Below are 19,186 nucleotides of genomic sequence, written 5' to 3'. Positions count from 1 at the left end.
AGAATGAGTGATGATGGACAGTGGTGTTCCGCTCAGGGTATGGGTGTTGATAGTTCATCTAACCGAAACATGGGAAGTCGCCATTTGGATGCTAATTCAAGGTCCATAGAATTACCCTCAGCGCCAGAGTCAATCAAAGCAGAAACAGTATGACAGGCAGATCCAAACTGCAGTCAAGTGTCCGAAGTCCAGGGGATTTATTCAAAGGTGTTGCGCTCGCCAGTAACCCCTCTCCTACTGAGGAGTGATGTCTTTTAATGGACAGGCGGCAGCAAGGTGATCTGGGGCAGCACAATATAGACACAGTCCATTAATAAGATGCTGCTGTTTCTCCCTATGGGAGATTTGAGTCCTGGCGACTTGCATGGGTTCATGATCAGGTCCAAGTTCAGACGAGTAGGCTGGCAAGACAGAGCGGGCTGGATGATCTACCACCATAGCAGGTGAAAATCGATGTTGGCGGTGATGGCGACATAGAGCGAGGCGTTGATCGACTCAAATAGCCAAATCCACCAAATGGTCAAAGCGTGGAGGTAAATCCAATAAATAAATTTAATCCAAAATGTCATCAGAAAGTCTGTGCAGAAAGCGATCTCTCATAGTGTGATCATTCCATTCACAAGAAGCAGCAAGAGTGCAAAACTCAATAGCGTAATCTGCAACATGTCGATCTCCTTGGGAGAGTCCAGACAAAATCCTTGGGAGCCACCCAACCCAGCCCAACCTTGAGCCGAGCGAACAAACACTCAGCGGAGCACTGAAATAAATGTCTGATAAGAAGCGCAGCAGGGATGTCGATTGTCCCACATAGCAGTGCCCCATTCACCAGCCCTACCAGTGAGGAGTCTAATGACACAAGCCACCTTCATGGTGTCCGAGGCGAATGTGGAGGGTTGCAATGTAAAGAACAGGGAACACTATGAGATGAATACGTTGCAGGATTCAGCCTCACCTGAATACGGTGTAGGATACGGAATGCGGGCTTCAAAATGTCCAGAACACACAGGCGTCGCAGGGGCTGGTAATGAAACCTCCCACGGAGATTCAGGAGTCAGAGATGGGCGGAGCTGTTGCACATAGGAGGTGAGATCGGAGACGTGAGGCCATCGCCTCTAAAACTTGGTTAGCAGCAGCAATCTGGTCTTGCTGACGTCCCAACAGAACTCCCTGCTGATAAAGGGCGGAGCGAAGACGGGAATCCTCTGCTGGGTTCATGTTGTTGGCTGAATTATTCTGTAACGTTCTGGTGCAGAACAAATGGCCCCAAGAGCAGAGGTAACAGTTCCAAAATATTTATTAACAAAGTCAATGACGCGCCACTGCACAGAGATTAGTGTGTTCATCAGTGGAGTGTGTGCATTGTGGAAGTCAAGAGGAGCTTGGCAGAATTCTCCGTTGAAGCTTGGTGAGGAGTAGGGTGTCCAGCGGACAATGCGAGCAACAGCTGATATGTAGATCCCTGGCACGTGGGCATAGATCGGAATTCCAACCCGAACAACGTGGGCAAACCAACAGAGTGACAAGACAGGACCAGCTAAACAAGGAGAGCAAGGATAGTACTCAACATAGAATAATAATCCGGCAAAGAATCAGAGAAACATGAGGGCTTTATGTGGGGAGTGCAATCAGGCTGAAAAAGGTGTAGCTCGACAAGCAATCAGTGGCATGATCTGCGCCGCCCTGAGAACAATGAACGTTCCCATGAAAACATTGATCATGCCAGTTGAGCTTGCCTGTGAAACATGAGGGAGAGAATATAAGAAAACAAACCTGCGGGCTTACCAGAACCGTTACATCTACTGGCATTAAAATATCAGTGACAGCATTAATATCATCACACCAGTTAGGTTTTGCAGGAGTAGTGACACGTTAAAAGAATGAAGTCTGTAAACACTCATTTCCTCCATGTGTTTATTTCTATATTCAAATTATGCCCAGACAAAAACAATAAATGCTGACGTCAGACTGAGGGCTTACAGAGGGAAACTACTGAGGGAAAACGCAATGATAAATGTCCTTCGTCTGCCAAAGTAGTCAGATTCAAAGGTTTACATGGCTTATTTTCTTCTATTTAACAGATTATTTTAGGTCTACACCATCCCTTTCAATCAGATGAAAATTTCTGTCAGATCACTAAAGTTTTTCATTTCGAATGAGCTATTAGTCAGATTATTAACGGGTTATATTAGGTTGCATGTAAACGCAGGCACATTTAGATCTGTTCCTCACAAAAAGTCATCACACAACATCAAACGATCCAAAATTTGTAAAAAAAAAAAAAAAAAAGTTGTATAAAGATAACTTTTGTTTCAATAAATGGTCCAGGTGGAATTTTGGAAAGAATAATTTCAAGAAAAGGTATTGTTTCAAGATTAATGTTTTTTATCATATAACCCTTTGAAAGCTGGTGTATGTAATCTTTGCTAAACGTTTAACACTGTGGTACTGTAATGAAATAATAATTTATGTAATAATGTAATAATATTTTATGATTGAAAGTATGGGTCTGGAACAAGGGTAAAACAATAAAATCTGTACCAGATAAGTATTTGAAAACTAGACAACATAAATTATTAAGAGACTAGTTTCCCAGACTGTTTTAATGTGACCTTCGTAGAGAAAAATGTATATGTTAAAATCTCATAATTGTAATATAAATTAAACCTGTGGGACTTGAAAGTGCCCGAAGGTGAAGAAATACACAGTTTTGGGTTTAATTAGTGCTGGGTAAAAGTCCCTATCAGTTTTTAAATCCCCATAGTGTACTCTTTGCGCAACACTACAATGAGAGTAAATCACTCACGTGCCACCAAATTTCGTGCTATGCGACTAAAAATGTCTGTGATTGGCCACTGGCTGGTAAATGTTGAGCTTTGAAGAAGTTCAGCAGCGAGAACCTTTCTCTGCAAGTAAAAGTTTGGTTTGACTCGTTCCGTGTAATGTTTGTCCAAAGACGAGATCCACACAATCCATTTGGCATTGAATAATGTCTCTTTTAATATCCTTTCTGTTCCTTTCTTGTATCCTTTCAACAGTCAGTTGTTGATCAAAAATAACAACAAAAATAGAAAAACTTAACTCCAATCTAACACAACCACAACACTTCTGTGAGTTGCTCGCTGAACTAATGCTATTCTTAAAGAGACAGTAGCGGTTTAGCACGCGTTCTACATATCAGTGTAAATACTTGTAAACTGTACAAATTACGCATGTAAACAATAAACATGTAACAAAATATTCAATATATGCAATTTCAAGACATAATTTATTGATGGAATACATGGACATGGACACCAGTAAGATTTTGCAGGGTTTTGCATGGACATTTAAATTAATGATAACATTTGTAAAATCAATATTTTCATAATGTACCAAGTTAGAAGGTCCACTGTATAATTAACTGCATTAGTTGGAGAGAATTTCTTTCATATGTAAGCAAAATGGACATTATAACTGAAATATACCCATATGAATCGATATCGAATCAAATTGAAAGCTTGTGAACCGTAGTCGAATCGAGAAATCTGTATAAATACCCAGACCTGGTCAAAATAATTCAGTAATTTTATTGTAGCAGTTTGCATTCTGAGATATGTAAAAAAAAATATTTATACTGGAAATCCATTGTGAATATGTAACAACAAATTCATGCAGAAAATGTATAATATAATAACAGTAATGTACTGAGTGATAAGTCTGCTAATGTCATCAATCCAGCTAACAAGACCTCTCTCTCTCTCTCTCTCTCTCTATGTGTATTGATTAAGTTCTTGTCTTACATCGAGGACGAGTGGAATAGTCTCAGTTCTGTCCATGAGAGGCTGTAAATAGACTATCCCAGGATGCATCTGTCTAATATTTATGTCTCTCCACCCAGAGACAGTGAGGAAGGCGTTTGAGGAGAGGGGCATTGTGTCTGGAGATGACAAAGCATTCAAACCTCATCTGACATTTCTGAAACTCTCTCGAGCACCCAAACTACGCAAGCAGGTAAGAGTCTGTGTCAGTGCTCTCACTACAGGACTGTGTGCATGTGTTACAGAAGGAAAGGCCTGTGAACATGTCAGTGTGCATCTAAATTTGATCAAAAGGCGAATCTATTTTAAGTGCACTATGGCAAGCCAAACCTATAGTCTTTTAATATGAAACTTGCTTGCTCTTTCATGTTTGTTGACATAAACAGCTTTCTAATGACTATCAGTGCCAATAGTTGCTTTTTGGAACTATCGGTTATCGGCAAAAATCTATAACAATAGTTGCCTATATACATATATTTATATATTGTTTTTATTATTATTTCTCCGTGCTCCTTTGTGGAGGATTCTACAGTTAAAGCAACTTGGTTCTACAGTATAAAAGCGGGCTCTTGAGGTGAAATAAAAACAATCATTGACCTACAATATTCATCCATATTTTTATTTTCACTTTAATTCAAATTTGGTTATTTTGATTAGATAATCAAATGTTCTAAATTAAAGCGAGGGCATGAAAAGAAAAATGTGGCTATATGGAAATGTGCCCTGTCAGCACATCGTGTCTCCAACATATGTATATATAGTCAAGTCAAGTCATTTTTATTTGTATAGCACTTTTCACAACACACATCATTTCAAAGCAGCTTTACAGAAAATCATGCATTAACAAAAAATGTAACTGTAATATCTTTGAAGTCTTAGAGTCATCATTGTGTAGTTTGATTAAATATGATTGTGAACTGTGTATAAAAATAAGTAATTAAATAATTGTATTTAGAACCTAGTGAGCAAGCTGAAGGCGAATGTGGCAAGGAACACAAAACTCCATAAAATGTTGTTTAATGGAGAAAAATAACCTTGGGAGAAACCAGACTCACTGTGGGGGCCAGTTCCCCTCTGACTAACATCATGAATATAATGCCAATATTACTTAATTATGTGTAGTGTAAGTCATGGTTTAAAATGAGTAAACTAAGTGTTAAGGGCCAGTGTTTATACAAAGATTTTATAAGAACTGTAAGATTAATGACTAATGTCTTTGAAGTTCATCCTGGATTAACTGCAGAAGTTCACACAGATGCATTGTCCTTTGTTAGTTGGCTGATGAAGGGTTTTGTTGGCAATTAATTGATAGTCTGTGTATTCCATTATAAGAGTGTAGTCCATCATTAGACCGAGGTGATGCAGGCAGAGATCAGTTAGGTGCATCGCAGTTCAGCCGGCCAGTAATTTCGGTGAGGTCTATCCTATGTCCAAGGTTCAGGCAATGGCATATGAAGTATCCCATGTCTTATGGTTGGAGTTGGCATTAGTTCATCCTCTGAAGTCCATCGTAATAGACTGAAGTGATGTCTGGCTGGCACAGGCTGCATTTAGTTGTCATCACAGACATGTAGCAGTTGAGTCCAACACCAAGCAGGAATGGAGCTGGATCCGGCTGATTCTGGTGACCTTGGGATAGGAGTCTCGAGGTTGAGGCATGGAAACAAATAGAATAATATTAGCATAGATGCCATTAAATTTTTTTGCTGAGTTATAGATCATGATCAGTGTTTCTGGTTCAGGCAGACCTAACTAAGGCAGCCTAATTGTATGGTGAAGGTGTATGCCTGGCTAAATAGATGAGTCTTTAGTCTAGACTTAAACTCAGTGAGTGTGTCTGCATCCCAAACAGTGTTAGGGAGACTATTCCATAGTTTAGGAGCCAAATAGGAAAAGAATCTACCTCCTTTTGTGGATTTTGATATTCTAGGAACTATTAACAGGCCAGAATTTTGCGATCAAAATGAACGTGACGGAATATAGCGTGGTAGAAGGTCTTTTAAATACTGTGGAGCTAGACCATTCAAAGATTTGTATGTAGTTAACAGAATTTTAAAATTAATATGAAATTTAACAGGTAACCAATGTAATGATGATAAAATGGGGCTAATATGATAATATTTCTTGGTTCTAGTCAGCACTCTGGCTCCTGCATTTTGAACCAATTGAAGTTTATTTACTGAACTTGCAGGACATCCTCCCAGTAATGCATTACAATAATCTAGTCCTGAAGTCATGAATGCTTGAATTAGTTTTTCAACATCAGCAACAGAGAGCATGTGTCGTAACTTGATTTTCAAAGTACAGATTGGTATCAAATATAACACGTAAGTTCTTCGCTGTTGAAGATGATGTAACAGTACATCCATCGAGAGTCAAATTACATTTTAGCGGCTTATTTTTAAAAGTTTTTGTCCTATAATTAGTACCTCTGTTTTGTTGGAATTGAGTAGTCTGGAAATTTCATTCAGTCTTTGATTTCATTGATACACTGTGCTAATTTGGAGAATTGTGAAATTTCGTTGGGTTTCGAAGAAATATAAAGTTGGGTATCATCAGCATAACAGTGGAAACTTATTCCACGATTTCTGATAATATCTCCCAGGGGAAGCATATATAAGGAGAAAAGCAGAGGCCCTAAACTGATCCCTGTGGCACTCAATACTTAACTTTTGTTTGATTTGACAATTCCTTGTTTACATAGACAAAGTGGTAGTGGTCTGCTAAATAGGGCCTAAACCATGCTAATGCAAGTCCACTAATGCCAACATAATTCTGTAGCCTATTCAAGAGAATGTTGTGATCTATCGTGTCGAAGGCAGCTCTAAGATCTAAAAGCACTAGAAGAGAAATGCAGCCACAATCAGATGATAGGAGCAAGTCATTTGTAACTCTGATAAGTGAAGTCTCTGTACTGTGATGGGGCCTTAGTCCTGACTGAAATTGTTCATATATACTATTTCTCTGTAGAAATGAACATAGTTGAGAGAATACTACCTTTTCTAGTCTTTTCGACATAAAAGGGAGATTTGAAATCAGTCAATAATTAGCCAATTCTCCAGGATCAATTTGTGGCTTCTTAATAAGCTGTTTGATAACTGCCATTTTAAAGTTTCTTGGGACATGTCCTAAGGATAGCTTAGAGTTAATAATATTAAGAAGAGGTTCTGAGATTACAGGGATTATCTCTTTTAAGAGCTTAGTTGGTATTGGATCTAACATACATGTTGTGGCTTTTGATGTTTTGATAAGTTTTGTTAGCTCTTCTTGACCTATGACAGCGAAGGATTGAAATTGTATGTGAGCAAAACTATGAGACACTGTTTTCTGAGGTACTGTGACAGAAGATTGCATAATTCCAATTTTATTTCTGATTATTTAAATTTTAGTAAAGAAAAGAAAGAAAGTAAAGAAATTCATGAAGACATTATTATTGTGCTGTGACAGAATATCTGGTTCAATTGAGGCTTTATTCCTAATCAATTTAGCCATAGTACTGAATAAACACTTGTTGTTATTGTTGTGGTTATTTTCTATGAGTTTGCTAAAATATGCTGACCTGGCAGCTTTTAGTGCTTGTCTGTAGCTACAGACACTATCCTTCATGCGTGCGAAATACCTCTAATTTTGTATTCTTCCGCTTGCGCTCCATTTTCCGAGCTACTTTCTTGAGAGATTGAGTGTGATCATTGTACCATGGTGCAGGGCTTTTTTCTTTACTCATCTATAATCGAAGGGGGCCGACACTATCAAGAGTGCTAGAGAAGACTGTATTTATATTGATAACTTCTTCTAGACTTTGGGGCTTAGTGAGTGTATGAGATAGATCTGGAACATTATTATTGAAGCTATCTTTAGTGGTCTTTATAGTTCTGCCTGAACAGTAGCATGGTGTAGATTGAGTAACATTAGCTGATCGCAGCATAGAATTGACAAGGTAATGATCTGAGATGTCATCACTCTGCGGTAGAATTTCTATAGTATCAATATCAACTCTGTATGACAGAATTAAATCTAGTGTGTGATTATGGCAATGAGTTGGTCCTGTCACATTTTGTCTGACTCCAAGAGAGTTGAGAATATCGATAAATGCTAATCCCAATGTGTCATTTTCATTATCTATGTGAATGTTGAAGTCACCAACAATTAAAGCTCTATCTACAGTAACTACTAGATCTGATAGAAAATTTGCAAATTCACCAAGGAAATCAGAATATGGCCCAGGTGATCTATATACTGTAGCAAGGGCAAAAGACGACAGAGATTTTTATTTATATCTGACGGTCTCACATTAAGCATTATTAGTTCAAACAACTTAAACTTATATCCTGTTCTCTGAGTAACATCAGAAACATCACTGTAAATTGCAGCAACACCTCCTCCTCGACTCTTCAGATGAGGATCATGTTTATAACAATAACCTGGGAGAGTAGATTCATTTAAACTAATATATTCATCCGGTTTAAGCCAGGTTTCAGTCAAAAAGAGCACATCCAAACTATGATCTGTAATAATTTAATTTACAATTAGTGCTTTGGTTGAAAGAGATCTAATGTTTAGTAGCCCTATCTTTATATGATGTTTATCTTCAAATGTTTTTTTTTTTTTTTTTTTTTTAAGATTGACCTTAATCAATTTTTTTCTAAATGATTTAGTGAGGGGTTTGTGTTTGGTAGTTCAGGGAACAGACACAGTCTCTATATGATATCTAGGTGATACAGTCTCTGTGTGTTATAGTTAATGTGTGATGTCTCAAGGCAGCTAGTAGACGTTCGGATTAGCCACTTTGTCTGCTTCCTGACCTGGGTCCCAGTTAGTCAAATACTATCACTATTAAAAGTATGAGCCAAAGTACTAGAGAGGAGAGCGGCACCCTCCCTGGAGGGATGGAGTCCGTCTCTCTTTAGCAGGTCAGGTCTACCCCAAAAACTTCCAAATGTCTATAAACCCTATGCTATTCTCTGGACACCACTCAGACATCCAGCCATTCAGTGACACTAATCTACTATAAACCTCATCACCACGATGAGCAGGGAGGGGGCCTGAGCATATAACAGTGTCTGACATTGTTTTTGCAAGTTCACACACCTCTTTAACATTATCTTAAGTGATCTCCAACTGGCGAAGCCAGACATCGTTAGTGTCGACATGAATAACAATTTTAGAAAATCTACGTTTAGCATTAGCCAGCACTTGTAAATTTGATTTGATGTCAGATGCCAGAGCCCCCGAAATGCATTTAACAATGGTGGCTGAAGTCTCTATTTTCACATTCCTTACAATAGAGTCACCAGTAACAAGGGCTCTTTCAACATGATTCTCATCATGCATCACTGAGTGGGGAGAATCGATTGGAAACCCTAACAGGAACAAGAGAGTGGTGTCGCATTGCTGAGTGAGTATGCCGCCGAGACGTCTCTCAAACGCCCTGCTGTGGGGGCTCTAGAGCCAGAACCAAAGTGTGTGTGTTGCTCACTGTACTACCCGCATCCAAAACAGTATCTACCGGCTTCTCTTTGTCACTGACTCCACTAGTGTTCGGATGCATGTCTCTAACTCCATCAGCCTGACTAATTCCTAACATTTATAACATGTGAATCCCTCACTGCTGACGGAAGAAGCTATAGTAAACATGTGGCATGCAATGCAGGAAGAAATAACATGAGCGGATGCCATGACTTACCACAATTGTTTGTTGTTGTTGGTTGTTCCTGAGCGGCGAGAGTTTGAGATCAATGTGAATCCAAGACGCAGTTTTTTGTTGTTATGGTTGTCCTTGATGGCTTTGAGAACGATGCACTAATCCGTGTAACACATAGGAGAAAGTGGATGCACGTGGAAAAATGCACACAGTTTAATCGCGATGAGAAAAGATATTAAAGATTAAAAGCTGAAAACAGATAGATAAGCGATGCTAAAAAAAAGTTAGCAGGCTACAAACACAGACTCGAGCTAGGCGCCAGCAGCAACAGGAATAGGATATATATACAAACAGGAATAGGATATATATACAAAATCTTTCATCTGGTGAATATATAGGCTTTAAAAAGCTTAATTTGTTAAATACTTAAATACAGAGCGTTGTTTTAGAGCCAAGTCTCCGTCATTTAAAAATAAGAATCCAGAAATATTATTATTTAGGATTTTGTTTTCACAATAAAATGAATCTGGGATTTTATTCATTTTGGACTCTTGTAGCTGCTATGTCTGTGCCCGTCATAGTAAGAAAATACTAAGAATGTTTATTAACATTCTATAAATGGATTTTAAAAACTATCTGCCTTTCCACCATCTTAGTTATCTGTATTGGCAAAATCCAAAATCGGTCGACCTCTAATATATATAGATTCTGTATATACACTGGCTGCCAAAAGTTTAGAATAAAGTACATATTTTGCTCTTATGGAAAGAAATTGTTACTTTTATTCACCAAAGTGGCATTCAACTGATCACCATGTATAGTCAGGACATTAATAACGTGAAAAATTACTATTACAATTTGAAAAAACTTTTTTCAGAACTTCTTAAACTACTTCAAAGAGTTCTCATCAAAAAATCCTCCACATGCAGCAATGACAGCTTTGCAGACCCTTGGCATTCTAGCTGCCAGTTTGTCCAGATACTCAGGTGACATTTCACCCCATGCTTCCTGTAGCACTTGCCATAGATGTGGCTGTCTTGTCGGGCACTTCTCACGCACCTTACAGTCTAGCTGATCCCACAAAAGCTCAATGGGGTTAAGATCCATAACACTCTTTTCCAATTATCTGTTGTCCAATGTCTGAGTTTCTTTGCCCACTCTAACCTTTTCTTTTTGTTTTTCTGTTTCAAAAGTGGCTTTTTCTTTGCAATTCTTCCCATAAGGCCTGCACCCCTGAGTCTTCTCTTTACTGTTGTACATGAAACTGGTGTTGAGCGGGTAGAATTCAATGAAGCTGTCAGCTGAGGACATGTGAGCTGTCTATTTCTCAAACTAGAGACTCTGATGTACTTATCCTCTTGTTTAGTTGTACATCTGGCCTTCCACATCTCCTTCTGTCCTTGTTAGAGCCAGTTGTCCTTTGTCTTTGAAGACTTTAGTGTACACCTTTGTATGAAATCTTCAGTTTTTTGGCAATTTCAAGCATTGTATAGCCTTCATTCCTCAAAACAATGATTGACTGATGAGTTTCTAGAGAAAGCAGTTTCTTTTTTGCCATTTTTGACCTAATATTGACCTTAAGACATGCCAGTCTATTGCATACTGTGGCAACTCAAAAACAAACACAAAGACAATGTTAAGCTTCATTTAATGAACCAAATAGCTTTCAGCAGTGTCTGATATAATGACAAGTGATTTTCTAGTAGCAAATTAGCAATTTGGCATGATTACTCAAGGATAAAGTGATGGCTGCTGGAAATGGGGCCTGTCTAGATTTAATCAAAAATGATTTTCAAATTTGTTTAATAGTGATGGTGCTGTTTTTTACATCAGTAATGTCCTGACTATACTTTGTGATCAGTTGAATGCCACTTTGGTGAAATAAAGTACCAATTTCCTTCTGAAACAGCAAAATCTGTACATTATTCCAAACTTTTGGCCACCAGTGTATACCGATCAGCCACAGCATTAAAACCACCTGCCTGGGGCCTGGGTAGCTCAGTGAGTATTGAAGCTGACTGCCCCCCTGGAGTTGTTAGTTCAAATCCAGGGCGTGCTGAGTGACTCCAGCCAGGTCTCCTAAGCAACCAAATTGGCCCGGTTGCTAGGGAGGGTAGAGTCACATAGGGTAACCTCCTTGTGGTCACTAAAATGTGGTTCTCGCTCTCGGTGGGGCACATGGTGAGTTGTGTGTGGATGCCGCGGAGAATAGCATGAAGCCTCCACACATGCTACATCTCTGCGGTAATGCGCTCAACAAGCCACGTGATGAGATGCTCGGATTGACGGTCTCAGACGTGGGGGCAACTGAGATTCATTCTCTGCCACCCGGATTGAGGCACTACGCCACCATGAGGACTAAGAGCACATTAGGAAATGGGCAATCCAAATTGGGGAGAAAAAAAAAAACACCTGCCTAATATTGTGTTGGTCCCCCTTGTGCCGCCAAAACAGTGCCAACACGCATCTCAGGATATCATGCTGAGATGCTGTTCTTCTCAAAACAATTGTACAATGCGGTTATCTGAGTTACTATTGTGTGTGAAAATCCCAGGAGATCAGCAGTTACAGAAATACTCAAACCAGCCCATCTGTCACTAACAATCATCCATGCGATTATCTAATCAGCCAATCGTGTGGCAGCAGTGCAGTGCATACAATCATGAAGATACGGGTCAGGAGCTTCAGTTCATGTTCACATCAACCATCAGGATGGGGGAAAAAATTTTATCTCAGTGATTTGGAGCATGGCATGATTGTTGGTGCCAGATGGGCTGGTTTGAGTATTTCTGTAACTGCTGATCTCCTGGATTTTCACACAAAACAGTCTCTAGAATTTACTCAGAATGGTGCCAAAAACAAAAAACATCCAGTGGGTGGCAGTTCTGTGGATGGAAATGCCTTGTTGATGAGAGAGGCCAACAGAGAATGGCCAGACTGGTTCGAACTGACAATGTCTACGGTAACTCGTAGATGTGGGTTGGCGCTGTTTTGGCGGCACGAGGGGGACCTACACATTATTAGGCAGGTGGTTTTAATGTTGTGGCTGATCAGTGTGTATATATATACTGTATATACTGTGCAAAAGTCTTAGGCATATAAGATGCAAAAACATTTATCCTAATATGGTTATTTATACCTTCAGCTTTAGTGTGTCAATAGGAAATATACATTTTATACTCCCAAACATTCCTTTTACAAACAGAATAGAATAGAAGAACATGGAGTCCTTCAACAGATGGCATGACCTCCAGAGAGCCCCACACTGAACATCGAGTCAGTCTGGGATTACATGAAGAGACAGAAGCAATAGAGACAGACAGCCTAAATAGACAGAAGAACTGTGTTGAGTTCTCCAAGAAGCTTGGAACATCCTATCTGCCAACAACCAAGAAAAACTGCGTCAAGGTGTACCTAGGAAAATTGCTGCTGTTTCGAAGGCAAAGGTGGTCACACCTAGTATTGATTTAGCTTTTTCTATGTTTACTGGACTTTGTATGATGTTAATTGATTAACGAAAACTAAAAAAATGAAGACATCCTCACAATGCAACTTTTGATCATCAACATTTTTCAAGTGCCTAAAAGTTTTGTACAGTACTGTATATATTATAACAAGTTTATTGTTTACATGCGTAATTTGTACTATTTACAAGTATTTACACTGATATGTAGAACAATAGCTAAACCGGTACTGTCTCATTAAGAATAGCAGCAGTTCAGCGAGTGACTCACAGAAGTGTTTTGGTTGAGAGTTGAATGGCTTCTTTAACACATCCATGCTATGTGTTATTAGAATTAAAGTGCTCTATTGTTGTTTTTGATCAACAATTGACTGTAAAGAACAGAAAGGATATTAAAAGAGACATTATTCAATGACAAATGGATTGTGTGGATCTCGTCTTTGGACACACATTACACGGAATGAGTCAAACCAAACTTCTACTCTCAACATGCTGCTTTTTCAGCACTATACTACAAGTTACTTGCTGCAGTCAAATAAATGTACAGACATATTTTTAGAAGTATTACATTATTTGTACTCCCATATCCTTTTACAAACAATAGCCTATGTGCTGCGCTGGTGGAGAAGGGGTCCTGTTAGATCATATTTTGGTGTCATATCAGAATCATATTTTATCGGTCACAGCAATTGCATTTTGTAAATTAAAAACAGTCAGGGTATTGTAGGGCTTTACTGGTTGTTTAGATCAGGGTTACTATCAGAAATAATTAATAATTATTTCTGTAGTTATTAATCAATATTTAAATTAATTAATTGGATCTAACTCATTAAAACCTCATATGGGACTCCATTAAATGTAGTGTGCTACGTTTAGGAGCAAGTTTGGTTATTAGCAATAATTAATAATTATCAAAGATAATCGTTAATTGTTAACGTCGATGAAACATTAAAATTAACACTAGCTTATTGATCATTCAAATTCAATCAAAGATAATTATCAGTTATCAAAAATCAATAGAATATTAATAAGGATTAACATTGACGGGGCACCACCCTGAAATCAGGGACTAATAAACGAATATTAAAACAGTCTCAATATTAGATTGTTTTCTTAGGAAAATCGACATCCGAAGAATATCGATTTTCGGAAAAAAAAACAATGAATGAAGGTTTGAATCCGAGCACTGACATCCCGTCAGCATGACACAGGCGTATGCAAAACAAACCAAAACACTTCTCTTTGTAATATAAACAAAGTTTATTTATGCAGTAATATCAATTAATAATTAATACAATACAGTCAATAAACTTCCGACTTACAACTACAAACTAAACAGTGACATGATTAGATATGGAAATAAAATAATCCTATAACACATAAGGTGTGTGTGTGTCAGTGTGGTTAGTGAGAGAGAGAGAGAGAGAGAGAGAGAGAGAGAGAGAGAGAGAGAGAGAGAAAGAGAGAGAGATTAAGTGACAGCCCGAAAGCTGATTTCGCGATAGCGGGAGATAAAGCAGCCGTGTTCATCACTCAGAGACGTGGTTTTACGAGCGGGGCTCATAAAAGTCCCTTGTTATTTGACTCTTTAATGGATGAACTCAGTTGCTGTCTCACCCGCGATGGCGAAAATGCACAACAGTCCAATTTGGTTGGACCACAATACAGCAAAACAAATTCGTGATAATTAATACCCTGAGTATTAATAATGAGCGGACATGGCGGTCCGTAAACTGTACAAGCAAAAACCTTGAAACACAAGAATAGCACACTATAATATTCTATCTCTGCCCAGACGTAAACCTCTTACTTGAATCGCATGAGGACACAGGTAGAATGTGTTTTCCTCTGTCCTTTAACTTTGACCCGGTTTCTTGAGGCTCGTGTGATGACGAGAGGCCATTTCCTCGCGCTGTCGGCAGGCGGTACGGCTGTTGATTCTCGGCGGGCTGGCGGAGAACTCAGAAATGTCGACTTGATTGAAGATGGAAGAGAAATCTTTAATCTCTTCACTTCTGTAGGCCAACGGATGAAGATGCGAATTGCTCGGCGGTCTCCTTCGGATCCGTTAGAGTGTTCGGTTGAACACAGAGTAATCTCAGCTCGTCCAGCGAGATGGAGATTGTATGGCTACAGTTTCAAGTTGGACATTACTTCCTTATGCCACGAAGTTGCACCGGAGAGCAGCAAAAAGCTACGTCCGTATTCGGTGAACTAAGTCGCTGGAAGCCACTTTGGAAGCATTTCAGAATTATTTGAAGTCCTGATGATGTCATGTTTGAGGGACGTTCTGTTGTGTGCCTCATCCAATAGGAGTTGAGAGCTCGATCCTTTAGAGGGCAAGGCTTCATGGATCTGTAGTCTGTTTTGGACTCCCTTTGTTTGATTTTGGCGCGATTTTTATCAGTACAACATCTGACTTAAAAGGAGGGGGCTTGAGGAATGTTTTTTATGACTGTTAGGCCTGCCTTTGTCTTCTATCTGAATACATTAGGCCCAACAGTAACATTTGAGCTGGTGCGATAATAAAGACAGTGATTCAAATTCCTGAGTTTTTCCTGGTCCAATGATCCTGATTGAAATTTAAAGATCTCTAATAATCTTTCAGAAATGGGGTTTTCAACCCCTGAAACAACACTTTTTTAATATTTTCAGCTCTATTCTTAATGAAACTCCCATTGAAAGCAGTTCTGAAATGAACTTTTACATTAAGGGGCAATATTTTGCCCTCTGGATTTGATTTTCAGGGGCATTTTGTGCCTTTATGAAGACATTTGTTTTCTAACCATATAAAGCATAAACTGTGTCTCATCAAATACTTTTATTACCTCTTATCGTTAAAATGAAATCAATATAAACTTAGATTATATGTGATTATATAACTAGGACTATAATAAATTATTAAGAAAGATATTAGATGTTACAAATAAAAAAACAGAAGAATTCATTGCGGGGGCATTTTTTGCCCACACATTTTGAATTTTACAGCATTTTTGCCCTGGTGTCAATTGATTTTTATTTTATCAGCATCAAGATTTTAGGTTACATTTACAGAATATATGAGGGAAAGTGAAAAGTGTCTAACTTTTGGCCTTTACTAATTTATTTTAAATAGTCCTGATTTGTAAAAATATGGCAATTATTTATTTATTTATTTATTTATTGCCATTTATTAAAGGACTTTTATGAATCTTTTAGGTGTGGCTGAAGAGCTACTTGTACCTATCAATCTGTTCAGAGAGACAGACAGTGAGGGGTTTGGCCTGAATCTGCTGTTATAATACCACTTATCACTTCACCACAATCACATTACACCCACATTACACACTGATTTAACCAGCTATAAATTCACTGCTCCAGCAGAGAGCACTTTCAAGATGCTTTCACTGTGTCATGTGTTTTTGACTGTAGAGTACGTAGTTAGCTATAGTTCTGGGAGAAAATTGCCCCCAAAAGTAAGCAAAATCTGACAGAACCTTCCTTTGGGGAAAATCGCAGACATCCTAAATTGGAAATTTGATTCATAAATAAAGCAAATACTGTTGTTGTTGTTTTTTAAAGGGGTCATGAAATGCTCTTTTTAATAGCTTTATTATCTTCCCTGAGGTCCACGGATAATGTTAGTAAAAAAAATTTGCATTAAAATATTCAGAATTTAGTCATATATGATCATTTTCCACTCTGTCTCTGGCCCTCTGTCTGAAATGCTCGGTTTCAAGTGTATCTGTCTGCATCCAGCAAGATTACAAGGAACACCTACTACACATATCACCCCCCTTGGATCATAAGCGATTCTACTGGCTACAAGAACTTTTTTAATCTTATGCGATTGCTGTTTGATTCATATTCTCTTAACTCTTTAAATATGACAAAATATAACTTTTATATTTTGTGTAACATATATTATTAAACAGAAGATTTAAATGGTAAACTGGACTTACTTGTTTAATGTGAAATTTTATGGAAGTGCTCTTTTCCTGAAGGTGTTGGTACAATTTCTGCTTGTTCAATAATAAAAAAGATATAAATGGTTAGATTGTCTGTTAAATTTTCTCCAGTTAGCTTACAAGCTAATTGGTATGCCTATTATCTTAGCATACAGCTAACTTCTTTCTTAAAGTGTCGCCACCTAGTGATACGGCAGTATGATTGAATTCAAAATAACTTTTCATTTTTACAAGCTTTTCATTTTTAAAATGTTTCTGGTTATGGTTAGCTTTAGAGTTATGGATAGGTGTAGGTTTTTATGGTTGCTGCGTAACTCCAAATAAACACAGCAAACAGTGTATGAATGTGGCAACCAACTGTTCCAAGACTTCAGGATTTCGCTGGTTATTTGGAGAGGGTGTAACTTGTGTGTGCGCCTTGTAGTAGTCTTGCAGAACGCAGACAGACCCCTCTCCTCGGTTTTGGCATAAGTGCCTCCTTTAAACTTCAACGTAAACACCCACTGTTTTGATTGGCTAACAGCGTGCAGCCCCTTAAATTCAGCCATATTTGAAACTCAGTCTGAAGAGAATGAACAAGCTCCACAACATTATAAAACTAAATTTCAGGGTTTATACATAACGCACATCCAACACATTGCATCTGAATATATTAAACTGTTTGTCTCAAGCACAACTGTTAACACTCACACCCTGTCTACACCGGACACGAGAATCGCGTCAGAATCAATAGAACCCATTATAATCAACGATGCTGTCTTCCATGGAAGCGTCCGTTGCGGCACGTCATGTTGCGCCAACAGTAAACAGATGTCCTGTTCCATATTGCGCTGCACGTGCTGGCACTACTACTGCCAACAACACAAATAAATGGTTTAGAAAGTTTGTTGATGCACCCGGTGTAGACAGCCTCAAGCCGTTGCATCACGTCAATAGATGTGCCCGGTGTAAACAGGGCCATAAACTATCAAACAGACATGAAATTTGAAATATTCACGAATGGAACTGTTTACTTAATGTTTTGAATCAGGTCCAATTGTTTTGAACTGTCTCATCCTTCAATAACAATTCCTTTGCAAAGCTTGAATCATTTTATGACTGTTCACAAGCAATCCACGCTGATATGAGGTGAAAAAACATGCAATCACACTAAAATATGCTGAAGACACATCCACATGATGCACATATACAGTATAGTCCAAAGCATGGTGTGAACGTCCTGGTTACTTGCATAACCTCCGTTCCCTGATGGAGGGAACGAGACATTGTGTTGATGTAGTGACACTAGGGGTCACTCTTGGGAGCCCAAGACACCTCTGGTCTTTGATAAAAAGCCAATGAAAATTGGCGAGTGGTATTTGCATGCCACTCCCCCGGACATACGGGTATAAAAGGAGCTGGTATGCAACCACTCATTCAGGTTTTATGCTGAGGAGCCGAGACAAGGTCCGGCCATTTCAGCGGGTAGTTCAGCATTGTGGCAGGAGGGACACAACATCTCGTTCTCTCCATCAGGGAACGGAGGTTACGCAAGTAACCAGGACGTTCCCTATCTGTCACTCACTCGACGTTGTGTCGATGTAGTGACACTAGGGTTCCCTATATGAAACGCCACAACTGGCTGAACTGTGTTACGTGAACTGGCGGTGTGTGATGGGCAGGCCACTGTGTGCCTCATAGCCAGCACACCAGGTCGACACGTAACCTCCCCCAACATAGTTATGAGTGTCGAATGGCCCTTTGGGGACAAGTCGACTATCCAAAAGATAGAGACAGGCTAACCCAGTCGTGGCCTCTTTTCCCCTTCTTTTTTCCACTCCCTAAAAAAGAAGGGGGATTATCTGACTGGGCCGCCAGGTCTAGTCGGGGGGTGTCCCTCCCAAGGGGAGGACACCACGGAGACCACACCTCGCCCAAAGGGGGGGGGGGGATATTTAAGTGGAAAAATATGTCTTCAAGGTAGATCCTACCCAACGGGAGAGGAGTTACTACAAACATGGAGACTGGGGCAGAGGGGCTCTGCCCAAGGAAGACGCAGTTTGCCAACAGGGAAATGAGTTAGCGGAAGATATACATCGCATGGGGTTTGCCTTACAGGGAACCGCCACATGCGGAGCACCTACCCCAGAACAGGACTCTTAATTAGCACGTGTACTGCACCAGCAGCGAGTCTCTTCGAAAACTCGACTGCCACAGAGCTCGGAGGAAGTCAACCAGGGAACATAGTTTGTGAACACTACTGGGAATTAATGGCACACATCTTCAGCTCAAAAGAGGTGGAAGGCGCTATGTGTAAGTGATACACCTGGCCGGCTATCCCGGGCTTATCCGCTTGTGC

At 39.2% G+C, this 19,186-nt stretch overlaps 1 pseudogene; it reads left to right on the top strand.

The window, feature by feature from the left end:
• Nucleotides 1-19,186, top strand: part of LOC127410458 (A-kinase anchor protein 7-like) — a 92,458-nt pseudogene that overhangs the window by 14,228 nt on the left and 59,044 nt on the right.

The sequence above is a fragment of the Myxocyprinus asiaticus genome, chromosome 19 (assembly GCF_019703515.2).
Source record: "Myxocyprinus asiaticus isolate MX2 ecotype Aquarium Trade chromosome 19, UBuf_Myxa_2, whole genome shotgun sequence".
Taxonomy (NCBI): domain Eukaryota; kingdom Metazoa; phylum Chordata; class Actinopteri; order Cypriniformes; family Catostomidae; genus Myxocyprinus; species Myxocyprinus asiaticus.
Note: the sequence above shows the minus strand (reverse complement) of the source record. Positions and strands in the feature narration are given on the sequence as shown.